The 11,824-nt window shown below is 30.4% G+C and overlaps 1 protein-coding gene across 1 annotated transcript in view; it reads left to right on the top strand.

The window, feature by feature from the left end:
• Nucleotides 1-7,467: 7,467 nt before the first annotated feature.
• The window catches only part of LOC129987631 (zinc finger protein 569-like), a 35,140-nt gene continuing 30,783 nt past the window's right edge, over nt 7,468-11,824 (top strand). The window contains exon 1 of the mRNA XM_056095590.1: nt 7,468-7,641. The gene's annotated coding sequence lies outside the window, so the exon portion shown is untranslated. The remainder of the gene's footprint in view (nt 7,642-11,824) is intronic.

The following is an 11,824-nucleotide window of genomic DNA, read 5'->3' as shown; positions in this document are numbered from 1 at the left end:
ACTGCTTATTAAATTGTAAAAAATCTTGTTTTGGGGCTATTTTTTTCCATTATTAATTGATTGCAAGGTTATTTTTTAAGCTGAATTTCCTATATATTTGTTCATACTCGGATTCGGAAACTCCCATTTTCACGAATGCGTCATTGCGGAAAGTTTATGTTGGATTAATCTTGGTTTCACTGTTTCATATAGAGTGAATTCAAAATTTGTCTTAATATTTTGAATTCCAACGAAGTTGAACAAATATTGATATACACTTAAGTCTCAAATTAATTTATACAAATATAAAATTTTATAAGCTAACGAAAATAGTCGTTACGGTCCTAATTATCATTCAGTTGTTCTGATAATATCAATCAATGGAATTACGAATATGAAATAGCACTGATTTTATGACTTTTGAGAATTCGTTTCTGCTGTTTACTCTTCATCTGTAGCCAATGTTCAGTTATAATTATTTCATTTCAATTGCATCCACGGAAACATATCATTCTGAGAGTAACTTTCTCTGTTTAGAGAATATTCATTGTTTCCTTTTCATTATAAACATATGACTACAATTCGTTTAAAATAAGTTTTCAGGCAATTTATAATTTAAAATATAGACTATAAAAAATAAAATTGAAATCTGTTTTCCCAAATATCAATTTTATTGAAAAATTAATTTTATTGATGAAAATGAAGATAGAGTATTATGTTATCATGCAAAGGATAGAAGTGTTTCGGGTCATTTAGATGTATGTTAAGTCATTTTCCTGATAGTCTAAGCCTGCTCTCCATCATTTTCAACACATTATAAATGAGAATTCACAGTTGTATGTAAATTCCGTTCACATATTTGACATCACATCCTGTATTTGGCAAATTAGTTGACTGATATTGCTGACTTTTCTAGTGAATGATAATGCAATTTGACTTGCCATTGCATTTTTGGAAATTTATATGGACATTGAACTCGGTATATTTTGTTTAATGCTGAATGTAAAATGTCATATTAAGGTCTTTTTACCTTCATTCTGGGAATGTAAATTATTCGATTTTGTAATAAAGGGAACTTCTGAACAACGTTTTTATTTATTTAAAGGATATGTACTTTGGGGTAACTAATCTTTTCTAGTTTAACAAAGGAATTTTCTGTTACAAACCATAATTTCTTTTTTTTTAAAACTTTTCTGATGTAAGAGATATACAAAAAAAAAAAAAAAAAAGTAATATAATAATAATAAATAAAACTCGAACTGGACATTTCGACGCTTTTCAGACCTCCTTGAATCTAAAAGATGCATTTTTTAAATTATATCATTTGCACTCAGAATGAAAGAAAGAACTTTAAGAAAAGAAAGAATAAAACGAATCTGTAAACGTTTCAAATAATATAAAATGGCAATCACAATTTTAATTCTACAGATATACAGTTCAACAAATATTTAATTAAGATCAACAACTCAAGAAACAATGATTTATCTAATATAATAATCATATTATAAATGAATTAATTTTTAATCGGCAAAAGAAAAATCGCCCAAAATACATATATGGTAACTGCGGCTTGTAATTCATCGCCAAAGATCGCTCGTTAATTGGCGGTTTCGCAACTATGTTCGCGAATGACATGTGGTGAAAACATAAGCACCGTTTTCTTTAGTATAATGCGACTCGTAAGATGCTTATGCACCGGATTGAAACTATGAGCATCAGAAGTTTGTTGGTGTGATATGGAAGTTTGAACAGACGGATGATTATAGCCCATATGATTCCCTCATCATCTAAAAGGATTTCAAAATTACGAGATTCGTTTTAGAATAGCCTAGTGCGATTTTCAAATGGAACGTTAATATAAATACATTCAACGTTCAGGATTTTGGCCAAGGTTAAAAAATTTATGCGGGAGGTTTGGGAGAGACGTTTTCACCTTTTTGATTTATTTTTTTATAATTAATATTTGCTTATAATAAAATCAGCGCGAGTCTTTTTAATAAAGGTAACATGTTTTCTATATTTTTACACATTATCTCGAGTATTTCTACAGCAGAAATATCAAAAATTTTATATTGCAATTTTATGAAGTATGATTTTAATTTAATTATTTATAAAAATTGAATTTGTTCTAAAATATTTGAAATTCTGTGTGACCAAAGGAAACGATCATAATTTTTTTTTATGGAGTTCATTGTAAAATTGGCAACGGCATTTGCGAATAAATTATGAACTTTCCGTGACTTGACGGAGAGTTTGCCCTTAATTGAAAAATGTGTTATTGGTATTGTTATGGAAATTTTCGGGGTTCTTTTCCGATTTGTTGGTCGATTTCGATAAACAGTCTTTCAGTACAAACGACGACGTTTATTGAACACGACGACAAATATACAGCCGAGACGAAAATCGGCAACACATTGTAGTAGTAACAACAAACAGTAGCCCACAAGCAATAATCGGTAGTAATAACAATCACAGCACACAAAGCGGCGAGTCAGAATTCAGCAGAAGGGAAACTGCGTAGCTTCTCTGTACGGTCTCTCGAAACGAGTGCAATTCTCCACTGTCTCCTCGCTTTGGCTGTATCTAACTGCCGACTCACTACTCCACGACTGGCTACTCCACACACGACTCGATGCTGCTTTCATAATACACTCCAGGACTCGGCACACAGCTCAATTCAGCAATCGCTTGAGCTCCACACGAGGCTTGCTCTTCGCTGGACTGATCCAATTACTCGCCGTTGACTGTTTCCACGATAACGACTGGTTGCACGACTCTCGACAAGACTGACTTCAGCTTGAGACTGCCGACCTTTTATTGTTCCCGGGAGGCGGGCAGAGACGGTTCCTATTGGCTCAATCGTTAAAATTGTGGAAGCTTCCAGTATTATCTATTTTGTCGTTCGTCGCCAAACTCTAGGATCACTGACTCGGTAGCTGATCAGCATCCAACAGAGTTCACCGTAAACCGATCTTTGCAGTAATTGAACTAACCGTGCTGGGAAGCCACATTACAGAGTTGTCACAATATTTTCATGCAGTTTTTTCCCCTAATCAATCAACGAGGAGCCAATATTTAAACCATGAAGAAAATAAACAAAAATAATAATTAAAAAAATCTTTAAAAAATGCATGGTGAGGCTTCATGCCAGAGAATACATTTTTTAAATTTAGGATGACGCCTTTTTCACGTCAAGGATAGTTCATAATTTTAATCGCAAATATCTTCTTCAATTTTAGCTTACTCCATGAACGTTTTTTCCTATATATTTTTATGGAATGGCGTACATTTTTGATATTGTACTTTTCCAATAAGAAAAATGCGTAATTAAAATTTTTCCAATAATAAAATAATGCGTTTATTTTTTAGTTATTTTCTTATTTCGGTGTTGTAACTTGTATCAATTAATTCATCATAATCATTTACTGTAGCTACACGTTTCTTCCATAACTATATGAGACGTCGTTTTGAATTCGAAGAGCTTGACCGATCACCCAGCATATTTCAAATTAAATGGCTAACTTATAACCCTGTCAGTATTAATTTTGTAAATATAATTCTAAAATTCGTTCTATACGAAAATAAAAGAAGATGTTTCCCATCTCTTATCAGCCATTTCAAGCCGAGTGCTTAAATCAGAGGCTTGTGGTAAAAGAGACATGCGCTATTTTCTTTTGCCTGCAACGATCGATATCGCTATAAATAGCGATATTATCTCATAATTTTTGGTGGTAATTATTGTTTGCACCACCTATCACTTCCTATTTCAATGTTTGGTGCCGCCCCCTATATCCTGTGAAAAAAAAATACTTCTACTTTATCAGTCCTACTCATACAGAATACACGTGCTTTTACTTTCCTTGTAATTGTTTATGCTTCATTATCTGTGTTAATTGTAATAAATTTATTTTTATAATTAATATGGATTAAGTCCATTATTCTCGAATTGTTCACTATCGACGAATTTATTACTTGCTAGCATACCGCCAATACTTAGACCTACCGCCGCCACAACATAAAACTGATCTGTCGAGCCGGGGGTATAGCTTTTTAAAATGTCACTCACGAATCAAAGAGGCGCATTTAAAACTAAAATTAATAATATTGAAATACTTTCGATTAATAAATTTCACAATGAAAATCCTACTCAAATTAGATCATTTATCGATACTGATAGAAATCATTTATGAGCTTTAAAAAAATTTAAAATTTGTATCTAATCCTTTATTTGATGCTATAATATTACATGCGTTAAATAATAAAATTGATAAGGAGTCTCAAAGATTACTCCAATTAAGTCTGACAACGACTGAAGTTCCCAGTTTAGAAAAACTCCTTTCATTTTTCGAATTAAGATGCATGCAGCCAGAATCTGTTATTAAACTAGATTTCTAGGCAAGAAATAACCCAACAAATGTAACATAACTTCCACTTCCGTTTTCAATAAAAATAATAATTCGTCTAGAGTTAAATGTCTTTTGTCCAAAAACAAGCAAAATAAAAATGCTTCATGAATGAATCTAATTTTTATCATCCCTCATATAAATATGATCAATTTAAAAATCTTTCAATTTCTTTAAAGAAGGAAAATGCTGAATTAAACCTTCTATGTAATCTGTCTGTCAACATATCTTTCTAATAATTGTTTCAGTTCTTTTTTTCTGTATCAACATAAAATCTGCAAAAACCAAAATATTGACGCAATGCATAATATCTTACTATGTGAAGACAAATATATTACTAATCAAAAAATAAATTTTTCTGCAGCGAGCGAAGCGCCCGACTCATCAGTGACATTGGCTTCCAAAAGCGATTGTATAAGTAAAAGTTAGAGATGCATAATCCACGATTTTTTGAATAACAAATAATTTTGCTATTGTTATTTTTAAATATTTGATCCAAATATCTGTTATTTCAATCATATTAATTAAAAATTATTCCTTAATATTAAATATAAAATTTAATAATTGCAATTAATACTTAATTTACTAATTTAAGTAACGTGTGATTGAATTAATTTATCTATTTCCGCTTATTTCTTAAATTTGATTTTTTTTCAAAACTATTTATTTAATTTCATTATTGGAATAAACCATTTTCTGAAAAATTTGAATCAAATATATATGTCATTTCTTTAAATTGTTTACTTTAGTTCTATATTCTACCAATAGATGGCGCCAGCAGTAAACGGAATATATGCAAAATCAAGTCACAAGCAATAAAAAAAGGATTTGTATGGAATAGTGCATCATCAAACGCGAATATCGGAAAGTCAAGGTTACTCTCAAGAAGTGGAGCGGCGACTTCACACTTTCCAATGAAGTCACCGCTCCGATAAATTTCAGTGATATGCAAGTCAACGATACGATAATTCCAATAACCGGTCCGTTCACTTTTCAATCCATTCATAGATTTCTCCTTTTCTGTTTTGTTCGAGAGTTTCCAGTAGGGATGACGAATATTTTCAGAGCGGTTATTACGTAACCAATATCAAAAAGTCACAAATACAAGTGATCAATACTTTTCAAAGAGGGGTGTGAATCAAATCCTTGATACGATTTTACTGATGATATTCGATTACAGGTTTTGGATCACGATAGAAAGTAACAATCGATACGGTATCACTGAAATTTGCCGGAGCGGTGACTTCACTGGAAAGTAACAATCGATACGATCTGTCCAATGGAAGCTCTCGAACAAAACAGAAAAAGAGAAATCTATGAATGGATTGAAAAGTGAACGAACCAGTTATTGGAATTATCGTATCGTATCATTGAATTGCATATCACTGAAATTTATCGGAGCGGTGATTTCACTGGAAAGTGCGAGACTTCACTAGAAAGTGCGAAGTCACCGCTCCACTTAACGGAAGTGACCGATATTCGTATTTGATGATGCACTATTCCATACAGATCATTTTTAATTGCTCGTGACATGATTGACTTTGATTACATGTACTCTGTTTACTGCTGGCACCATCTATTGGTAGAATATAAGACTAAAGTAAACATTTTAAAGAAATTGCATATATTATTAACTCATCTTTGCCAGAAAATGGTTCACTCTAATAAATAAATAGTTTTGAGAAAAAAAATAAAATTTAAGAAGTAAGCTGAAACAGATAAATTAATTCAATCACACGTTCATTAAATTAGTAAATTAAGTATTAATTACAATTAATAAATGTTATATTAAATATTAAGTAATAATTTTTAATTAATAATATGATTGAAATAACAGATATTTTGAACGCATATTTAAAAATGACAATAGCAATATTATTTGTTATTCAAAAAATCGTGGATTATGCATCTCTAGTTTCCATTAGACAGATCGTATCGATTGTTAGTTTCTATCGTGATCCAAAACCTGTAATCAAAATATCACCAGTAAGATCGTATCTATTATTTGAATCACACCCCTCAAAGAAAAGTATTGATCACTGGTATTTGTGACTTTTTGATATTGGTTACGTAATAACCGCTCATAAAATATTCGTCATCCCTATTTGATTCACACCCCTCTTTGAAAAGTATTGATCACTGGTATTTGTGACTTTATGATATTGGTTACGTAATAGCCGCTCGTAAAATATTCGTCATCCCTAGAGATGCACAATCCACGATTTTTTGAATAACAAATAATATTGCTATTGTTATTTTTAAATATGCGTTCCAAATATCTGTTATTTCAATCATATTATTAATTAAAAATTATTACTTAATATTAAATATAAAATTTATAAATAGTAATTAATGCTTAATTTACTAATTTTAGTAACGTGTGATTGAATTAATTTATATGTTTCAGCTTACTTCTTAAATTTTTTTTTTCTTAAAACTATTTATTTAATTTATTTATTAGAGTGAACCATTTTCTGGAAAAGATGAGTTAAAAGTATATGTCATTTCTTTAAAATGTTTACTTTAGTCCTATATTCTACCAATAGATGGCGCCAGCAGTAAACAGAGTACATGTAATCAAAGTCAATCATGTCACGAGCAATTAAAAATGATCTGTATGGAATAGTGCATCATCAAATACGAATATCGGTCACTCCCGTAAAGTGGAGCGGTGACTTCGCACTTTCCAGTGAAGTCTCGCACTTTCCGATGAAATCACCGCTCCGATAAATTTCATAGATATGCAATTCACTGATACGATACGATAATTCCAATAACCGGTCCGTTCACGTTTCAATCCATTCATAGATTTCTCCTTTTCTCTTTTGTTCGAGAGCTTCCATTGGACAGATTGTATCGATTGTTACTTTCTTTCGTGATCCAAAACCTGTAATCGAAATATCACCAGTAAGATCGTATCAAGGATTTGAATCACACCCCTCTTTCAAAAGTATTGATCACTTGTATTTGTGACTTTTTGATATCGGTTACGTAATAACCGCTCTTAAAATATTCGTCATCCCTAGTAAAGGATTGCTTTCTTTTCGCGGCACCAGAACTGGAAATTCAATCTAGATTTAAAATAAAAGACAGATCGCTGGTAGTAAGTAAACAACTCAACACAGAAAAACATTAAAAATAAATCTCAGCCTGATGTTTGTCCGAAATATTATTCGCGTGCTTGTTGAGGTTGACGTATTCGCGCGAAACTCAAGGAACAACCCAAACTAGATTTCAATCAAGAATTCCTTTCTTTCAAGTAATTAATTTCAAATTTCCTTTTTTAAGTTTGTTATTATTTTTAGTCTTGTTTATTTCCCTGTGTCATATTCTTCCATTTTCCCCAGAAATTGTCATATGAATAAAATTTACATTTTTAATTCAATTTAATATTCTCTAAGAAAAAAAAAGGTAAAAGTAAAGTTTAAGGTACGGACCCTCGCCAAACCGCGCCAAGATGTCGCCAAATGCTACAAAATTCGCCAATTGTCCTCCATCTTAGATTGCCCTAAAATGGCGCTATTTTTACTTAAAAAATGATTCTAATGGGGGGGCAGCCCCCCCCAACCCCCCGACACAGAATAATTAAAATATCCCTAAAAAGACTAAATAAAGCAATTTTCACATAAAAAATGATAAAACAGACAAAAAATTAACCCTTTAAAGAATTTAATGGGGGGGCCAGCCCCCCCAACCCCCCGACACAGAATAATTAAAATATTCTTAAAAAGACTAAATAAAGCAATTTTTACATAAAAAATGATAAAACAGACAAAAAATTAACCCTTTTAAAGATTCTAATGGGGGGGCCAGCCCCCCCAACCCCTCCGACACAGAATAATTAAAATATCCTTAAAAAGACTAAATAAAGCAATTTTTACATAAAAAATGATAAAACAGACAAAAAATTAACCCTTTTAACGATTCAAATTCTACATAAAAAGATCTTCTCACAGATCTTTTTATGTAGTGCATACTATCACGACAAACCCAAATCCATCCATCATTCGCATCAATCCTTTCAACCAAATTCATCTTTTTCCCACATTTACAACACACATACTCATTAGCAATCAATTTCTCATTCATACACCATTTAATCACATCCAGTTTCGGAGCCTTTCGTAAGTCCAAAAAAAAAGAAAGATCATACAAACCAGCATCGTCATCGAATTGTTTCTGGATTTGAAATCGAGGCAATTTTTTAGCTATAGCACCCATCACGAGAAGCACGTGTTCAAAAACTAACCCTTTCGATGAGAAAAAACAAACGTCTGACCCTAACGGAGTTACAAGTGGAAAAGACCCCTGACCCTTGCAGAACAGACTAATTTAGGGTTGCCATAAGATAGCCACCGGTCAAGCACCGGGTTTACCATATTTGGCGATTTATCGCCAAGAAAAAATTGAAATTTGGCGCCGTACCTTAAACTTTACTCTGGCCAAAAAAAATTAAAGTATTTGTAGAATGGAAAAGTTCTAGTGAAAGTTTTGCCATTATTTGCATTTTTAATCTTGAATAAAAAAAGTTTTTTTTTCTTAAGTGGATTATTTCTTCTTGTAATTAAGAGTTGTTCCTTTAATATTAACAAAGTAAACTGTTTCTTGTTAATTAATCATATACTGTTGAGTTGTTGGTGGTAAATAATGTATAGATAAAAAATATTTTACTTGTCAAAAGTGTTTACTTTTAGTGATTTACAATTTTTTGTATACTTTTTCTCTAGTTTTCCCAGAATACTTTTTCATTCTGTGTCTTCTGAATAATATAACAGAGTTTTCATATGATTTGTAGAGGTTATGTACTTTTAATTACAGATCATTTAAATTAGTCAAGATGCAGACCAAAGTAATTCAAAAGTTTTATTTTTTTTTAAATTCAATTAACTGGTTAATATGTCCAGAACCTAAAGAAAAACAATTATAAGACTGTATTAAAAAAAATTGGATTCAATTAAAAAAAATAATTGTAATTTTTATTCTATTGCGTTTAAAATTGTTTATAAATGCAAATTTTTTTATGTGTGAGATATTGAAACCAACTTTTAGAAGATAGCCCAAAATTAAATGCTGTGTTATTTCAGTTTCTCATAATATTTATTCTTAAAAGTTGTAGAAGGGAATGCACGGACTGTGAAACTTGCATTTCCAAAAGATCTTTACAGGATTTTTTCTGTCCTTAAGTTGTATTAGTAATGGTTTAAATACATAACAGAATAAAAGCTGAGATTAATAAAATTAGATATTTTTTTGATGGATCTAGACCATTACTTTTCTGGAAATGCATTGCACAAATCTTTGTTGAGCTTCATGTTATAGATAATGTACGCCTAATTATTTGATGGACTTTTAAATGAGAAATAAACAGGATTTTGAATTTAATGGATCAAAAATTGCTAAAAAATTTTTTAAGAGGTGTTTCAAAGCTTATGGGGAAAGGAAGCCTGTCTTAAGAAATGAAACTTATTGTAATTTTACATTAGAACATGTAGGTATATATGTAATATTACATTTACATGTATTAAAATTTATTTTTTATTTGTGTTATAGGTATGAAATAAATTATAATGTATATGATTCTTTATATGAATATATTATATACATTTATTTATTTACTAATTATAACAATTTCAATTAAAAATAAAAATTAGGAACTCAAGCTTCACTTTAAGAATTGTGAGGGGTTATGTTTCCAATATTAACTCTGAAAGGTGCTGAACCCAAAATATAATATCAGTAAATTCCCTTTTAAAATTATATTATTTAAAATTTCTTTTACATAATGTCTTTCTTTTCGCTTTTCTCTTCAAAATATGTCTGCTACTAATTATAAATTTTTTGAAAAAAAATTAATAATAGGTATTAGTTGAACTTCTTCCATAAAAACGGGAAGAATAAAATCTGTTGTTAACGAATCTCTACACCAGCCCTTCTTTAAATCAGAAAATCGTTTACATTTATATAATATTAATATTGTTTAAATATTTTAATAATTTTTTTTTGTTTGGAAATTTGTTAGATATAATTTTATGGGAAAAACACCCAAAATGCAGAATCCTGAAATGCCTGTAACAATACTGATAATTAAAAAAAAAAAAATCAATAATTTGAAAGAAATTTCCTAATGTCAGTAAAAATCATTTGACACCAGAATGTGCTCATATTAACTTTTCATAAATGTTTTGATAAGCTAATTTCAAGCCATTAAACAATATTTTTATGTTATGTCATATCATCAAAGACAGTACATAAATACAAGGGTTTATTGACTTTCTACATAGTTCCCAAGTGGAGAATGATTATTAAATTTTATTGGGAATTATTAATTTCTTAACTTTTTAATTGTCTTGTATGTCAAAAAGTAGTAGCTTCCAATTGGAGAATGGTATATTAAACTTTATTGCCAAGTATTATTTTCTTAATTTAACTTTTGGATCATCTTGTACATCAGAAAATGAAAGAAAAATAATTCTCATTTTGGTTTTGTTTTTAATTCTGGACCATTTTCATCGATACTTTTCTTATAATGAATTTATTGCTGTATTGGTTCACTTGTTTACAGAACATTTCAGTGATAAATCTTAAGTGAAAAATCTTTCCTATTCAAACATTTCAATCTGTAGAGTGATAAAAATAGGTAGAGAGGAAAAGTAGTGCGAGTGTATATCTTCTGAGAATGATAAGATTCAAAGGAGACACAAAGTTTTCTTCGGAATAATACCACACCATTTCATGATTTGTGTGCAAATAAAAACATTTAGGGAGTTAAACTATCAACAATCAATCTACAGCTGAATTTATGATAGAAAGAAAATCTTGATTTTTAGGATGGAACCTTCTGTCAAGCTGGGTGAAATGTGTTTACCTTGTGATCATTCTCTTAAAAGCTCTGATAATGAAATAAATTCCCAACTTGACCTTTGCAGGAATGCAAAAAAATTCACATGTAATGTTTGGGGTCAAACATTTTTGAAATTAAATCAGTTTAAATGCCATTATGAAATCCATACAAATGAGGAACTCTAGTCTTGTGATCTGTGCGATAAAACATATTCCCGAAAACCTGAATTAAAAGTCAATTTTTGTGCTCATTCAGATGAAAAACCGTTTCTTTGTGAAATATGCAGCAAAATTTTTATTCAAAAATCTCATTTGCTAGTGCATTATCGAAATCATACCAATGAAAAACCTTATTCTTGTGAGATATGCTCTAAAGGATTTACTTATAACAAACATTTAAATAGACATTTTCTTACTCATATGAATGAGAAACCCTATTTATGTGATATATGCAGTAAAAAATTTTCCACTAAATTTGGTTTAAAGGAACATCATCTTACTCGTATCAGTGAAAAACCTTATTCTTTCAAAATATGTTGTTGAGAATTGAATAGGAGATTTGAATTAGATAGACACTTTGTTACTCGTTCTTGTGATATATA

Source organism: Argiope bruennichi, chromosome 10, assembly GCF_947563725.1.
Source record: "Argiope bruennichi chromosome 10, qqArgBrue1.1, whole genome shotgun sequence".
Lineage (NCBI taxonomy): Eukaryota > Metazoa > Arthropoda > Arachnida > Araneae > Araneidae > Argiope > Argiope bruennichi.
Note: the sequence above shows the minus strand (reverse complement) of the source record. Positions and strands in the feature narration are given on the sequence as shown.